Here is a 17,482-nt window from a genome sequence, read left to right as displayed (position 1 = left end):
TTGAATAAATAGCTTTAAAATACTGCATGTAGTATCTTACTACCTCTAGAATATTGGAGGTGGAGGAACTGTTCAAAAGATCATTTAGTTTGCCCATTTATGTTGTAGATAAGATAACAGAGGTCCAGTTGAGTGACTTAACCAATGTCTCACAACTTATTAGTGGCAGAAGGGTACTGAAACTCCTGATTTGCACTCCAGTACTCTTTGCGTAGAATTCCTATTTCATATACACACATACATATACATACACACATATGTATATATACACATATACATACATACATATATACACACAGACACACATATGCATGTATGTATATATGTACACATTTCTTATGTGTGTATACACATGAATAACTACCTATATACATGTATATATGTATACCCATACCTATATATGTATGCATATGATATATAGGACACAAATATATTTTAAATTTTTTTGCAAAGAATAATTTCTTCTACCTTTTGAAGTAAAGGAATAAATAAATGTGATAGGACATTCATGGCAAAAACTTTTTTGTTGCCCAAAAATGCATCTTGCCATCTTGCCAAGTGCCATCTAGCACTTGCTAGCTGAGTGACCCTGGGCAAGTAATTTAAATTCCATTTGCCTTATTTTCTTCAACTACAAAAAAGGATTGCTGTGAGGATCAAATGAGATAATAGTTGTAAAGCACTTATCACAGAGTCTGACACTTAGGTGATACTCAAATGGTTATTCCTTTCTCTTTCTCTTGTGCAGGAAATGTGCTTGTGAAGAGTGAGGACATTCATCCTGGGGAGTGAAGGGGCAGAGATCTTACAATCACAATCCTCAGACATGAACCACAACGCTTCCCAGATGTAGCACTAGAGTTTTTTTAGGTGCCCTGAATTCCATAGGGCTGACTCAAACCAGAAAAATGATGGTTGAAGAGGGGAGAGTCAGCACCATTTGGTGGGAAACAAAACAAAATCAAACTCCATCTCAGGAGTCAAGTCTTCATTTGAAATTTTGTTTCTACCTATGTGGCCTCTGGCAGCTTATGTTGCTTCTCTGTGCCTTGGATTTCCCATCTGGAAAATGAAAGGATTGGACATGTGGTCTCTGAAGTCATTTCATGCTCTGGTTCTATAACCTTATCAGGGAAGATGCTAAGTACCCAATATAAGACCAGGAGGCAAGATACAGATTGTGTCAGGGGCCTTGATTCTATTTCAGATTTAACCCGTTTTCCCAAATTTGGGGGCTTTTTGGACGATGCTTGAATTCTTTGTTCTTGTCTTATATGATCCTGGATCAGATCTGTGATTCCCTCTCCCAAGAAGGCTTACACACAGAAAAAAATAAACCAGAATTTGGGAACATTGTTTTTCTACTTAACTATTATTTTGTCATTTTTGTTATTATAGTAATCTTGAAAAATATATTAAAAATAGCTTGAGCCTGATATAGTCATCTTATTATTTCCCAAGCTGTGAAGAAAATTGTGGTGATTTAATAGTAAAAGTAAACCTGTGATGTAGTGGGAATCAGTAAAGTCCTAATAGTGGACTCAAGCAGACCTGACTTAGGTCTTGCCTCTAACACATAGCAGTATGACCCTACATAACTAACCACCTCTCAGTGACGCAGGGTTGCCTGTAAGACATGTCAGCTATGAACATTTGCTAATTGGCATCAGTCAAGGGAGTTGGCATTTGAGGAGTTTTCTACCTTGATGAAATCAAAAGTTCATATGTACATATACACATTCATACATGCATGCATACACCCATACATATTTTAATAGAAGAGAACTCTGTTCCAGTTTGCTGTCACACAAGTTTGAAATCACCTGGGGATTAAATTCCAGAATTATAGAATCTTAAAATTCTTGGAAAGTTCTTTGGAGAGCCCATTAGATTGTAAACTTCTTGAGGGCACTTACTATCTCTTGCCTCTTTTTGTATACCCAGCACTTTCGTAGTGCCAGCCACATGGTAGGTGTTAAAAAAAAATACTGAATTGAATTAATCTAATAATCCTGATTTTACAGAGAAGAAAAGTGTTAAATAGAGAAACTGATCAACTTTCTTGGTTAATATGAAAAACAAATAACAGAGCCAGGAATTAAATGCAGAAATTCTGTCTTTAGCTCTTAACCGATCTTTCTACTGTGCTCACCCATAGTTTGCTGAATTCTAACTATACACTGAAAACTTTTATATAACATGCTTAACCTTTAAGAATATTAATTCTGTCCCCCAAGATATGACCAAAGGCTTTCACAACATCTTTTCTAATTTATAGTCATAATAATAAAAATAAATATATAGGTATAAGCATATGTAAATATAATATCCCTAATTATGGTAAATCCATTATTGCCTGGAATTACAAGGAAATGGGATGTTTTCATTAATCTAATGTTTTGGTTACTATTAAGTTGACATGCATCATTATTATATGACTACATATTGAAATTTTAAATATATTTATCACTAAAACTTTAGTAAGTTTAATTAATTAAATGTTTCTTGATGATTCAGGAAGCACTTCTAAATTGTCCAGGGCCCCAGGGTCATCGTTATGAAAATCCTCAATCATGCATGGCAGTTAGAAGTTCCAGTTAATGTAGAATCCTGGATAATTGGATTCTGAATAACTAAATTTAAGTTAGGGCATATTTTGGATTAGATATGTGTTGCCATTGTCTTTTTTATAAACAGGTAATTAGTAACATTGAATGCTTTATGCTTTAACATTTTCTGAAGAGTTCAAAATAAACATTTAGCAAATTTTATTAGAATAAATAAAGTGTAGAAAGAAGAAGACTGAGAGAGAAAACATCTCAAATTATTTGTGAAAGTAGCATCATGATTCACTTGAGAAAACTTATCCTGAGACATGAGGGTGAATATATTTATCTAACTGAAAAGAGTATAGTCATATACTATGCAACAAATATTCTTTCACTAGGGGATTTTGTTGTTAAAATTAAACTTTGAAACCATTTACATTTAGAAATGACAATGTATTCTCTTGGTTTTGTCTAGTTGGAAAGTTCCTTTTTTTTATAATCATGAATACTTCTGTTTTTTTCAAAGTAGATGTTATAGGACACATATTAGCTGTTCTCAAATAATAAATATTTTGTACAGTAGAGAAACAATTCATTTCTGATAGTTTTCAAGGATAATAACTTCAAAATTCAATCAGTAAATATTTTATTATCTGTCATCTGTTTCCTAGGGATCATGAACCTGACGTGCTAGTATCAGCAAACCTTTTACAAAGTTTTAAGAGCTTTTCACAAGTTTCTGATATGGTCAAAGTAATTCAAAGCAAAATAAGAGTTTGTACAGACATAAAAATATCAATTGCAACATTTCTTGCAGTAGCAAACAACCACAAATCCATGAACTGGATAATGGATAAACAATCTATGGTATGTACATGTAAATGTGTATTTGATGTTAAACACTAATGAATAGAAAGTATTCAAATAAACATGGAGGTCTGCATAAATTTGTGCAGAATAATGTAAGCTGAACAAGAAAACAGTATATCCTAAGTGAATTATTTCTGGACTTACAGTTGTATATCTATTGACTGTAGCCTTTTAAATAGAAAGAGTAACATCACCAAGTATAACCTATGCATTCCTCAAGATTTAAGGTATGACCTTGGGTAGCAATATAGAGAGGAATGTATAGGTGAGATTGTCTCACGGGAGTGGAATAGAGAGGGGCAGGGAAAGTATTCTGGCTGTTTATAGGTATTCATGTTAGTTTTTTTTACATTATAACTGGGGTTTTACTTTTTGTTACTTTTGTTAGTTTACATAAATTCTGTTCTATATTTGATATATTTTCAGCCTTGGGGTACTACAGGGGAGATGGACATGATCTTCTGTTTCCTTTTTTTTCTTCATTGTGGGTGGAAACCTAGGCACGAGTTAGATTATGATGTTCCCATGGGAACCAGAGTGGGAGCAAAAAGAACTAAATTGTGATGTTCATAGAGGAAAACCTGAGTGAGGACATAAGATAAGTAGAGATATTTGTTAATAAACCTCGGAGTTTTAACTTGGTCTCTGTAAACTCAGAACTCCAATTTGGGGTCATGGGTTATGAGAGTTAGGCAATATATTTTCCCAAACTGCTCAGCTATCAGCCCAATAAACAATTCAGCAAATTATATTTAAATGTTTTTTTAAGTTCACAAAGATAACAGTCTGACAAGTTAAAAGGTAAAATGCACAATTCTATTTGTATTTTATTATGGCTTTACTGCAGGAGTGGTTGTCAATATCATCATTTCCAAAATAGAAGTTGAAAAAAACCAAACCAACGTTCCACCTAGAAAAGTGACCTAATAGAAATAGTTTCAAAAATGAAATAGTTTTTATCATTTCTTAATTCTGAAATCTTATCTCCAGCTACAGCTTGCTTTCCCAAATCCATAGTCCTTATAATGAAAAATATAGTTATTTTTAATCTGCTTTTACCTTTTGACAATGATAAAAATACAAGGGAAAAACCTTTTTTCTTTTGTTGTGTTTTGTTTTTAGGTTGTAATTACACATAATTGATCATGTTTGCTCTTTATCAGATCAGCTTTTGAAGACTTAAAAAGGTCAAACCTAGCTTTAATAATTTAAAAGTATGTCTCTTAATACCGAGATAATACAATCCTTAAATTTTCAGTACTATATCAATCTGTCATAGAGAAGGATAATTTTGTAAGTAATATCAATTTGACTAGGCAACACTACAATATGTTCAAACATATGAATGTTATTAGCAAGTATCACACCTTTTGTATTTACAAATAATAGTCACTTAATAAACATTTGTCCAAATGAACTGGCAGAATTATATCAGCTGCTGCTTAATTTAGAATAACTGACTAGAGAGATAAAGTGACATTACTGTCTACATTTTCGTAAAAATCTCAGTTAATTGTCACTTCAGCAGATCTATAATTTGGTGGTATTAGATCATCCTAATGATGACCTCTAGGCATTGCAAGATTTTCAAGTTCTTTCTTGCTCATCAAAGAAGAATTTAATTTTGTTAATTATAATTTCAATATTATTATGTCTCAGTTTTGTGGAAATTGCAAATTTATACTTGGCATACATGATACCTCCATTAACTAGAATTAGCAAAGAGTGGAACATTCCCTGTCCATGCCTTGTAAAAGAGAATATTGCTTTTAAAAACAGAGTATTAAAAAAGTATATATATCCATGTACACACACACACACACACACACACACACACACACACGCAACTGCAAGTCTTAGAGACTTTAGCATTTTGTCAATCACAGACTTATAAGTAGAATATACGTGTGCATATATGCTAGCATTATACATATAGTTTCCTACAGTATAAACACACAGATTTTATAATCAACAGATAGTCATGAATTACACATACACAGACATACACAATCATACTCTGTATAGGTGTGTTGTAGGTGTATATATGTTTCTGTGTACATACATATGCATATGCATGTGTATATATGTATATATGCATACATACATATATACACGCAAATGAATATATGTATATACCCATATACATGCAAACATATCTGTGCTCATATATGTATACATACAAATATACATATTTATGTGTGTGTGTAAATATGCATACATGCATATGCATATTGTATATGGGTATGTATTTTGTTGTACAATCATTAAGTTGTGTCTGACTCTTCATAAGCCTGGGGATTCCACTATCCATGGGGCTTTCCTGGCAAACATACTGGAGTGATTTTCTTCACCAGTAATCAAGGCAAATAGAGGTTAAGTGATTGTCCCTGGGTCACACTGCTAGTAAATGTCTAAGGGCAGATTTAAACTTAGTCTTCCTGATTCCAGGCTCAGCACTCTATCCACTGAGCCATCAGCCTGACTATGTACATATATACGTATGTACACACACACATGAACACATACAGGTATTATGTGTATATATATATATATATATGAATATGCATATGAGCATATGGATATATAGGGATATACATGTACACATAGGGGTATACATACACATATACATGTATACATAGGGGTATACATACACATATACATGTACACATTGGGGTATACATACACATATACATGTATACATAGGGGTATACAATTTGTATCTTATTACATGTGTGTATATATGCATGTGTACATATAAAATTACAAGTATACACATATACCTGTGTGAGTGTGTGTGTATAATAACTTTTAAAATATTTTGGAGCAGAGTGTATAGATTGACACTCATAAACAAAATCCTTTGAAACTGAAAACAAACACGTCATTGATAGAGAAGAGCTAAAGCACAGAGGGAATCACTGCCTTTATCAACTAAGGTGGAATTATTGTAACTAAGTCCCAAATACCTTCCTTCTGCCAAGATTATATTGGGTTTGTGAGGATAACAAGCTTGACATATATAGTCCCTGAAAGTATTTGTCATTGGGGTATTTATCTAGATAATTTTGTATAGGTCCATTACCAGAAGACTGGTTACTATGGAATGGACCTCTTGGCTATAGCACTTCAGGACAATTCGTCTCCTAAATTATGATGGGATTTCCTTTCCATTGCTGAGGACAGTAACTACACTGATAAAATGAGCTATTCTTGCAATTAGAGTATAAAAAAAATCCATAAATCAAAGTGATTAGGAAAAGCTCAACATGTATGAGTGATACGTATGAGATTAAGAGAGAACAAATCAATCCAACTTCATTCAGTCAAATTCTAGTTCAATTCAATTCACCAAACGTTCATTAAAAGTCTGTTTGCATAAGTTCTGTTGGAGAATGTAGGAACTCACTCTAGAACATATCCTAACCAGTCCAGGCCTTCTTATTATAAACTACTCTTGTTTATGTCATACAGTAGACCCTTTATGGAATAGCTACCCAATCTTTAGAGTGGGCTTACATTATATCTCTTGATACAATATAGATATCAATGGCAAATTTGTTTACTCAATCAGTTATCCCCTCACATGTGTGTTATAATGTATCCATTTTGTTTTCTTATCATGCTTGTCTCTGATGGTATCCTTTATTTTAATTCTGCACCATTATTTGTTGGCAATATGCTAGAACATACGCACATTTGTCCCATTATTGCTTTGTGTGACCTGAAACTGTAATTCTTTAGAGACTTTAGCATTCAATCACAGCCTTATAGTATCAGCAGGAGAATATTTATATTTAAAAAATTACTCTTTGTATTGAGGAGACAGAATCATTAAAACTACTGCAGTATTATCCCAGGCACTCCAAACTATTCTCTTGTATTTCAGTTGTAGGCTAAGTTCACTTTCCATCTAATATGCCTATGTAATATATATGATCTGATGGACAAGTTATAGAGGTCATCCAGTGAAATATATATCTAGATAATAAGCATTTTATCTATTTTTTCCTTTATTTGAATAGTTATGTCTAACTCTTTTGAGTGACTATCCAGTTAATAAGATTATCCACTGGCAGAAACTTGATGGATCCAGAATGATATTTCCAAGCAGGGACATCTGGAAGACCTTACCTTCTATAAAGCATCCTTCCTCCATTTGTACATCCTCAAAGAAAGGAGTGAGAATGCTTTGGCATACTTCTTTCAGTTTTATGTATTTTTGTATTATATATTTATTTACGTCATAGAGTAATGAGAGGATCATCAAGCAAAATTAGACCTGTGATTTAAACATATGTGCATGGGAAATATGATATAAAAGAGCTTTTAAGGGAATGTTTTTACCCCCTCACAAAATTTCAGGATTAGAAAGAACCACAGAGGGTTTAACACATCCTACCCATCCCTCAAGTACAAACTCCTCTATAGTATGCCTAGTAAGATTATGAAGATCTACAGGGAAGAGGAAAGCTCATATGTCCTGACTTATCCCATTCTACTTTGGGATAACCCTAATTATTATAAAGCTTTTCTTTTCATCAAACATAAATGTCCATATTGGAAACTTCCAATAATTGTTGTTACTTCTCTAAGTACCCAAAGAAATTATTTTTTAAAGCCATCTCACCATAATCTCAATGAAATCCCTTACTCTCTACGGCTTTCTGTAGCTTCTCTCCCGATGTATTCATATATTCTTCAAGGGGGGCAGCTAGGTGGTACAGTGGATAGAGCACAAGTGCAGGAGTCAGGAGGACCTGAGTTCAAATCTCACCTCAGACACCTGATACTCAGTAGCTGTGTGACCTTGGGCAAGTTACTTAACTCCAATTGCCTCATCCTGGGTCATCTCCAGTCATCCTGATGAATATGTGGTCACTGGATTCAGATGACTCTGGAGGAGAAGTGAGGCTGGTGACCTGCACAGCCCTTCTTCACTCAAAACAAAGTCAAGTGCAAGTCATATCATCGTTTCTCTGATGGCATGGTCTTCTTCAGCAACAAAGGACAAACACATATTCTTCAAGAATCCTATATGTCTTGGATTCCCTGTATATTTTCAAAAAAAAACCTTTTAGAGATGAGAGAACAGATACATGGACTGGTAACTTTTGTTATTTTTTTGATAATTTTTTCATAACTTTGTAAACTTTTTGGTGGATTATAATGTCCATTGTTTTCTAAGAACCTGATATCTCTATTTCATGTTACTTGAGAATCAGTTATTCAATGTCCTCAAAATTGTGTCATCTCCAGACCTTTCCTATCCTCTTCTACTTGGTTACATATAGCTATGCTTCCTATCTTTTTCTTCCTTCTTGAAATTTCTAATTCCTTGTTTTAGCACCAACACAATATTCACAGTGCCTATGGCAGCCATGAATATGTTGACACAATTCTGAATCGCGAAATACAATGGACTCTCCACATGGATGACAGAACCAAAACATTTATTCAGACACCAGAAAGTCAAATCCCAACATCAAGAAGCCAAATTCATCATAGTAACAAAGAAATTTATATACAGTAACAATGCAGAGAACAATACCAGCCTGAAGCCTTCCTCCTGCTAGGGCCTTCCCACAAACTAGCTCCCTTAAACAAATCATAAACAGACTCCCTTAAACAAAATCACAAAACAAGCTCTCCCACTTACACCTGCCAGTTGCTGGCTTTCTCTCTCTGCCTCAGTTCTGACAGCTCTGATCAATTTCCTCCCAGCTCTGCTCTAGCTTCGCCCTCTTCCTGTTCCACTCTTCCTGCTCCACCCCTTCCTGTGCCATGTGGACTTGAATCATGTGACTCAGACTTCCATGTGACTTAAGCAGGTCACATGGACCTATGAATGGATGGGAAAAATTTTCCCATTAAGAAGCAAAATTTCATTAACGATAAGCAAAAATGCATTATCAATACATTTGTATAGCATAGCAAGAAATGTGAGAATACAGATGTGGATCCACTGACATTGATGTAGAAAATAATTTTTATAGATATATTTATACCTCCTTTCCATTTTTCAACTATTGTCCTCCTTACAAATTCATTTAAAAATATGTATTTTATATGGGGTGCCCTACTTGTCTCTCTTGCAAAACTTCGTTAGCTTGTGTTTTTTTTTCTTCTATGGCTTCTTGAAGCTATATTTCTTGTAATCTTCCATCATCCTCCTACAATTTACAAAAGTATTTATATTTAAAATTTATGTTGCTCTTGGTTTCAGTATCTCTCCATTTGGCAAGAAGATCAGGTGTTTACTACCTGAGGAGGAATTTTTTTAGCTTTCTTTTTGTGTCTCTTATGATAATTGATTTACATATATCTGTTCTTTTATCCATTCTCCATTGGTGACCACCAAATAGGTTAAATTGGCATTGCTATGACTTATGTTGGCGTAACAACTTCTCATTTTGTTCTTCTTACTTGATCTTTATGTTCACATTGCTTGTAGAATAACAATATTCTGTCCATACATAGACAGCTTATTCAGAAATTAGTTCTACATTGGGAAATAGCAAGGATTAAGGCTGAATTTTATCTTAGGCCTTATTGACTCCCAGTCTACAGCTCTATCTACCATGCCATTGTTATTATCTCATCTATGAAACAGAGATAACAATAAATGTACACTCTGTGGACTTTATCTACTATACTCTAGACACCTCTTCACCCCAAAAAGTCTCACTTTACACCTAGACATTTTACATCCTCTGCATCTCTGGCTTCCACTCTGACTGGCTGTTCCCTCTCAGAATCTTAGTTTTAAGGAGGATGCCCAAGGCAATCTGATTCTTATTTCTCTCCAGGCTGTACTCTGAATGGTGAATTTTCTCCAGCAAACCACAGGGTAAGGAAACTATCTGCTATGCTTTTTCTCCTCCATCTTTCATCTTGTTTTTACATATTCCTGAATTCCAATGCAAACTTCTTGCTGGCATTATCTGTCTTTATTTATGCTAGTATTTATATTCCCAGTGATTAGCCTGGTTCCTGGCATGAGGGTGTAATAAATGCTTCTTGACTTTACTAGTAGCTTCCTGTCTTTTGGTACAATTAGACTAAGAAGAGGGAAATGTTACAGAAACTCTGCTACATACTATACAGTACTGCTTGTTTGAGCTTGGTTGAGTTGATTCAGTTTTTTTAGTCTGGAAAATCAGAATGAGGATATAAAAAGAGACAAGGAGTAGAAGAGAAGTAACAGTAAAACCACTGGGGGCACTTAGAGTCTGGAAGCAGGAGTAAGAACTATGCATAGAAGAGGAAGAAGAGAAATTGTCAAACTAGAAGGTGAACCATAAGAGACCAGTGCTATATAATCTTCACTCTTACTGTCTGTGATGTTGGGTGAATAATTTAATTTCTTGGGCCTTGTCATCTTCTTATTCAAAATGGAGAGTTTCAGTATATGATCTCTAAGTTAACTTTCAACTTTATAATCTATTTTTGTATGATATACTAAAGACTGAGTTTCTTTAAAAAAAGGAATTAGTCAGCAATAACAAATATTTTTAAAATGTCAAGAAGGATAAAGCCTGATAAAATGACATAGCATTGGACAAATCGAAAATCTGTTAGTTACCTTGGAGAAATAAGCTTTAGTAGAATTGTGAGCACAGAAAAAAAAATAATTCAGGTGACACAAGTATAACTGGGTGATGAGGAAGTAAATTTATTGAATGTTTACACCTTTAAAAAGTATAGCAATCTATGGATGCAGAGATTTAAGACGATAGAAAGAAGATAAGGTAGGATCAAAAGAAACATATTTTAAGTACAGGAGAACTTTCAAAAAGTTTTAGACAGAGAAAAGACTGAATTGGAAAAGAAAGATGGAAGATGAGACAGACTGAGGAGAGGGATGATCAGTGGAACTGAGTCCTAGAAGAGACATGAGGTAATGGAATTGATGAGGCTTCTAATTTTGCCAAGGAGTAGGTCAAATCTCTTATTCCCTAAGTTTTAAAAGTTGGAATAGAGGATGTAGAATGAAATTTTGAGGTGTGACATATGGGAGCTTAGTAAAAATGGCTTTAATGTTTTATGATAATTAAATTAAGAGTCATGGTCATTTATTAAGAGGGCTATTGAAATATAGGTGGAGACTTGATGAAAAAGGGACAGTTTGGAATAGCTACTGTGAAGAAATTGAGTGAATCAGAAACAAATAAAAATTTACTATTAGAGATAAGGCCTTAGATAAACTTGGACAGCATGACTTTTTCAGTGTATCTTGTTAACATGGTTTTGTAACTTTCTCCAGCAAAGACTGGTGATAAGAGAATAAGGATGAAGAAAGGAAGTAATAGTAGTGATAGCAGTGATAGGACTGGAGATTAGCATAGTGAGAATCAGGGAAGAACATAGCATCATGGATTTAAGGATATAGAATATTATTTTCTTAAAATAACTCAAGTGGTCAGTACTCTGAAAGTAAGGAAATGAAGTCAGAATAAGGATGCTGAATTAAAAGAACAAGATAATGGTGGGGGGAGGTATGAAGTGCTGCTTCAGAATGAGTGAGGTAATGATTATGATGACAATAATGATAGCGAGCATTTATATAGTGCTGGTATAGTGCAACATCATTGATAGGTTATCTCATTTTGTCCTCACCACAATCCTGTCACGTTTGGTACTAATATTATCCCATTTTACAGAGGAGGAGAATTGGGAGAGGTTCAGTGAATTGTGCAGGATTGTACAGCTAGTAAATTTCAGGGTGGAATTTGAATTCACATATTTCTAACTACAAGTCCAGTGCTCTATCAACTATACCATTTGTCTGCCTCTAGATAGTAGGAGAGGTAGACAAGTGATTGTACTCAAAAAGGAGATATTTGAGGTGCAGAATTTTTGAGATGAGCCAGTTTAAAAGAGAATACTGAGAATTTTCTATTCCTATGAGTAGGAAGATGGAACTTATAAGATTTAAGAGAGTTGATGAACTAAGAGATCAGAGTACTGGAAGGGCCCTCAGTGTGAATGTAAAAAGATGACGGCAAGTGTTGTTATGGATATGTACACCATAATCCAGGCACTCAGATCATTTGTAAAGGTGGGGCAGCATCCTGGGTTTCTTTAAGTAACAGTGACAATGAACTGGACATGGTAAGATACTGTGATGTGCTGAACATTAATGTAAGAGATGTTGTTGAGTGATGGTGGCAGAGTAATGTCTACCTGACAGGAACATCTTGAATAAAGGAATATATACGATGATGACTGTCAATGTTCTGACCTTGAATATCTTTGCTTTTTAATGGGACATCATGCTTAGTGTCACATATTTGATTTGAAAGGTTTAATCTACCCAAATCCTCTTTAAGTAAATGCACTTATGAATAAGGTAGTCATCCAACCACAGAGTTTTCTGACAAATGGAGTGCCTTTAGCTTTTCAGAATTTAGTGGCCTTCCCTGTGTTGATGAATGGTTGAAGCAGTACATAAATAAATGCAACTGAAGGGAGACTTTAGAATACTGCTCCAGCATCTAGGGATAGTACTTTGTAGCATCCAGTGGAAGGATTCCAGATTATATTGTAGGTGAATCATTATCTTTGGACTTTGTTGGGGTTGGATTTTCTTTCCAGGTCATTTCAAAGCAGTGACCACATACAGCAGCAAGTGCAAAGCTAAAACAATTATCTGAACAACTAAATAGCCATCCTTTCCTTATTTTTCTTGAAGTTTCTATGCTGGACATATTTATAAATTACCTAAATTTACTTGATACAGTCTTATTTTAGCATCCCAAAGGAATATCCGGCTGTGATATCTTTCCTTTGTTTCCCTATTGTCTCCAAAGAAACCAATGCTTGTGGAAGATGTGTAGAATTATGAGAGAGAAAGGGGAAAAGAAAACAATAAAAAACAAAATTGTTAAGACATTTTTGAAGCTTTCAAATTTTAGCCTTGTGTTTGGGAGTGATAATTTATGTTCATTTTTTTTCTTTAAGAAAATATGCAAACTTTTTAGTGTTTGTTTTCTCTACAATACTAGTTGAATTTCTGGATACAGAGTGCCATGGCAGCCAGATAGTTGTTTAAAAGAAAAAATAAAAGAAAAAAATGTGCTTCTGTGAAATTTAAATCACACTGAAGGCCCACAATGGGGATGAAAAGAATTGCTTACCTCTCTTGTGTTAATCCTTCAGACCAATCTAGAAGTTACAATCATGCCCCAGGTTACTGAATTAAGTATTGAATTTAGCATCTTGGCATTGATAGGATCAGGATTCAAATTCTACCACTGATAGTTACTACTTTATGACCACAAATATGGCATGTTACCTTTCTAAGGTACGGGCGACACTACCAGAAAGCAGATGATAGGCAAATTGTAATCTGTGTTGGTGAGTCACATTCCTATACCAGTGTATGCCACAGGTACTTCATATTAATATAACATACAATTAAACAATATAATATACAATACAAATAGAACTGCTTCAGAAAGTTTTAGAAATTATTTTTGAAAAAAATAAATATTAAATATATCTTTTAGAGAGAAATTTTCTAGAGCTTCTAAAGGCAGAGATGACAAACTACCCTAACCTACAGTGAAAAGCATAATTTCTAGTAAACAAGTATTTAAGTGCTTAGTACATACTAAGCATTTTACTAAGGACTGGAGATTTAAAGGAAAAAGAAAGGGGGCTGTAATTAATTCCCTAACCTTTTCACAGTGCATATGCTAATGGGGCAAACATATACATAAGCAGATGAATACAAGGCATATACAAAGTAGAAAAGGAAATCTAATAATTCTGCTATATTTTGCCCTATTCAGAATATATGTGGTGTACTATCCTCAATGGCGCCATCTGCCCACACCACCTATATGAGTGAACAGCAGTGTTAAAGGCTGTGGGGAAGTCAAGGAGAAGGAGCCTAACTATTAAGCTACAGCAAGAAGTGGTAGACTCCAAGACTGCATTCCAAGTGGAGTTGTAAGACTCCAAGCCATTTCCTACCAGCTTTTTCTCAGGGGACACATTGTACCTAGCCAGAGATAGAAGGCCTGAGGCACTAGCATGACGTCTTCTCCCTTCCTCTGTACCCTCCAAATACAAAGGGATTGTTATAATTTTTTTCTTTTTGTTCTACAAGTTCCTTTATATGTTGCTATCCTCCCAGCAATTGAAGATTCCTGTGTTATCTCCCCAAATAGAATATGATAACCTTGGAGCAGGGATTGTTAAGATTTTCTGTATGACTCCCAGAACTTGATAATACATAAACATGCTAAAAAATTAACTCTTTATATGACCATTGACTGGGTCTCAATATTTTCATCTGAAAAATGAAGTAGTTGGATTCGACAATACGTAATGTCAGTCCTGGCTTTAAGTTATGTTCTATGAATACAGGTAAAAGTTCTTATTCTGGGACCCATCGCAAATCAATGTTGGGATGGGTCTTCTTCAGTAAAATAAAGTCTAGTTTATTGTCCTACTTTATTTAAACCTGTAGTTAAAAGTGCAAGATAGAAACCTTACTCTTTGTATCTCAAAAGGGAAGAGCTTATGCTGTCCCCATCATAAACATTCCCTTGGTTGGTTGTTTCCCAAGTGAGAAATTGGGACAACTACCTTCAAAGCAATAATTCCTAGAAAATATTCTGAAGTTAGTGGTTCCTGCCAACTTGATGAACGCAGCCATAGCAGTGACTAATACCAGTGCATTCCATATTTCCTTTCAGAAGTCATTAAAAGACTGAGAGCCTCTGTGGAGCAGAAGTCCCCAGGAGAATTGGCAGAAAAGTAAAAAAGGGAAATCTCACTGTAGGGAGAGTTTAACTGGAAATGAGATGTTGAAGTGATCTTAATGATCTCATTTGAGCCTTAAAATTTAACATACATGAGTCCATTTGACCCTTAAAACAACCCTGTGGGCAAAACTTGAAGTATTTTTATATCCATTTTACAGTTGATGGAGATGAAGCTGTAAGAAGTTGCACGATTTTTCCTTGCTCACACAGTTAGTGGATTCAGCTAGATTTAAATTTGTATTTTCAACTCCAAGTATAGTGCTCAATGTACTAAATCAATGTTAAAAGACTAAAATGATAACTCATGCTCGAGGGAAGAAGTAGTTTGGTGGGGTGGGGTGGGACTTCTTTTATTTTCATTCTTTTTGCTCAATAGTACTTTGAGTTTCCTTATCTTATTCCCCACCTGTACCTATCATGATCACTTCATCATCCAATATATATGTATACATATTCTAAGAAATAAGATCAAAGAAGGGAAGTAAGGAAAATCAAGAGAAAGAGTGAATTCATAATCTTGTCATTCAATTCAGCAGATATTTACTAAGTGCCTACAGAGCACAGCACCCTGAGCTTGAAGCTAGGGGTATAAAGAAAATAGAAATAAAGTTTCTGCTCTCAAGGAGCTCATTTTATTACCTGTAATTAAGCTCCTAACATTGTGTCCTTCCTTATTCCCAGTGCCTCATCCCTGAATGGAAAGTCAGCATAGATCAAATCAGTTGGAAAACTAACTTACAATTTCAAAGATAAAATTACTTTTCTTTTAAAATTCTGAAAAAGAGTATTGCTTTCATTCCAAATGTCTTACCCCTGGATGTAAGAATTATCTAGATAAAAACCAGTCAGGAAATCTTCTAATAGAATTCAAAGATAGTTGGGCTTCAGATTTCATCTGGTCCAGCTCTATAATTTTAGAGGTGAGGAAATTTCAGCTCAGAAAGGTTAAGATACTTGTGTGAGGCCACATAGGTATTAAATTGTGGAGCATGGATTCAAACCCAGGTCTCCTGACTCCAAAGCACTACAATTTTATTATATCGTACAGTCTCCACTTCTCAGTAGTCTTTTTATGGCCCTGGAGTAGTGAAAATAAAATTAAGGAGCATTTGAATTCTGCCTTCCAACCTGCAATTTTAGAGTATGAGTATTTAACTAGTTAAGTGGGGGTGGGGAGGGAGAGAAATAGTATCTGGTTAATTCACAGTTGACATTCTTTTCAAGGAATTGTGGCTTTAGGTTGATTCAGCCGCTTCCTGCCTCTTACTGAATATTTTTTGAACAAGGACAAGGAACTACAACACTCTCATGGTGGTTATGACTATTTATATGATTTTGAGATAGGGGAAAATAGTGGGGAGGATTGTCTTCTATTAGTGTATGACAAAATACTTGTTTCTCTTTTGTAAATCTTTATCCTAGGGGGTCATAGTCCTGGAGAGGTAATTTGATCCATGAATCCATAAATGGAGAATGAAGGGAAGTGGGTGGGAAAGGCTGTTGGTTCTGAAAGGGCTGAAAATATTCATTGGTCAATCAGTCAGGAAACATTTATCAAGTACCTACTATGTGCCAACCACTGTACTAAGGACTGAAATAAAAAGACAGACAAGACATAGTCCCTGTCCTCAAGGAACTCACAATCTAATTGGGCAGACATGCAAATTATGCACAAACAAGTTATATATAGGATAAATAGGAAATACTCAACTGAGGAAAGATGAGAAAAAGAGGAAATGGGAAAGGCTTCCTCTAAAGGTGAGATTTTAGTTGTGACTTAAAGGAAGTCAAAGAGCATTTCAGTCATCATGGGAGATAGCCAGTGAAAATGCCTAGAGCTGGGAGATGGAGTGACATATTCAAGCAAGAGCAAGGAGACCAGTATTTTATAGACACACACACACACACACGCATGAATATGTGTGTATGTGTATATGTATACACACATATGTACATATATATGCATATATATCATATATATTTTTATTTTAGGGGCAAGGGATTATAAAGTGCAATAAGACTAGAAAGAGGGATACTAGGTAGTAGGGTACTAGGTTGTTAAGTTTATGGTCCCAGAGTATGACTCAATGTAGTGTCATGTAAATTAGAACTTGGTAAGAAGTTAAATGCAGGAGAGGGGTTTTTGAATGGGGAAATAAATTGAATCTGGTGAGATAAACGTTAGGATTACAATGGAGAATCAGGTTCAGAAAGCAGGAGTAAGGTGTCCTGTATATTATCATCCTAGATCCCAAAATCTCAGGACTGAAACCTTCAAACATGAGTCTA

At 34.8% G+C, this 17,482-nt stretch overlaps 1 long non-coding RNA gene across 1 annotated transcript in view; it reads left to right on the top strand.

Annotated features, from left to right (window-relative positions):
• LOC140532915 (uncharacterized) overlaps window positions 1–1,436 on the top strand; it is a 172,753-nt gene extending 171,317 nt beyond the window's left edge. Inside the window, exon 3 of the long non-coding RNA XR_011976738.1 lies at window positions 749–1,436. This is a non-coding gene — a long non-coding RNA (uncharacterized lncRNA). The remainder of the gene's footprint in view (window positions 1–748) is intronic.
• The last annotated feature ends 16,046 nt before the right edge of the window (window positions 1,437–17,482 follow it).

Source organism: Notamacropus eugenii, chromosome 3 (genome assembly GCF_028372415.1).
Source record: "Notamacropus eugenii isolate mMacEug1 chromosome 3, mMacEug1.pri_v2, whole genome shotgun sequence".
In the NCBI taxonomy this organism is placed as follows: domain Eukaryota; kingdom Metazoa; phylum Chordata; class Mammalia; order Diprotodontia; family Macropodidae; genus Notamacropus; species Notamacropus eugenii.
This window is presented reverse-complemented; position numbering and strand designations above follow the sequence as displayed.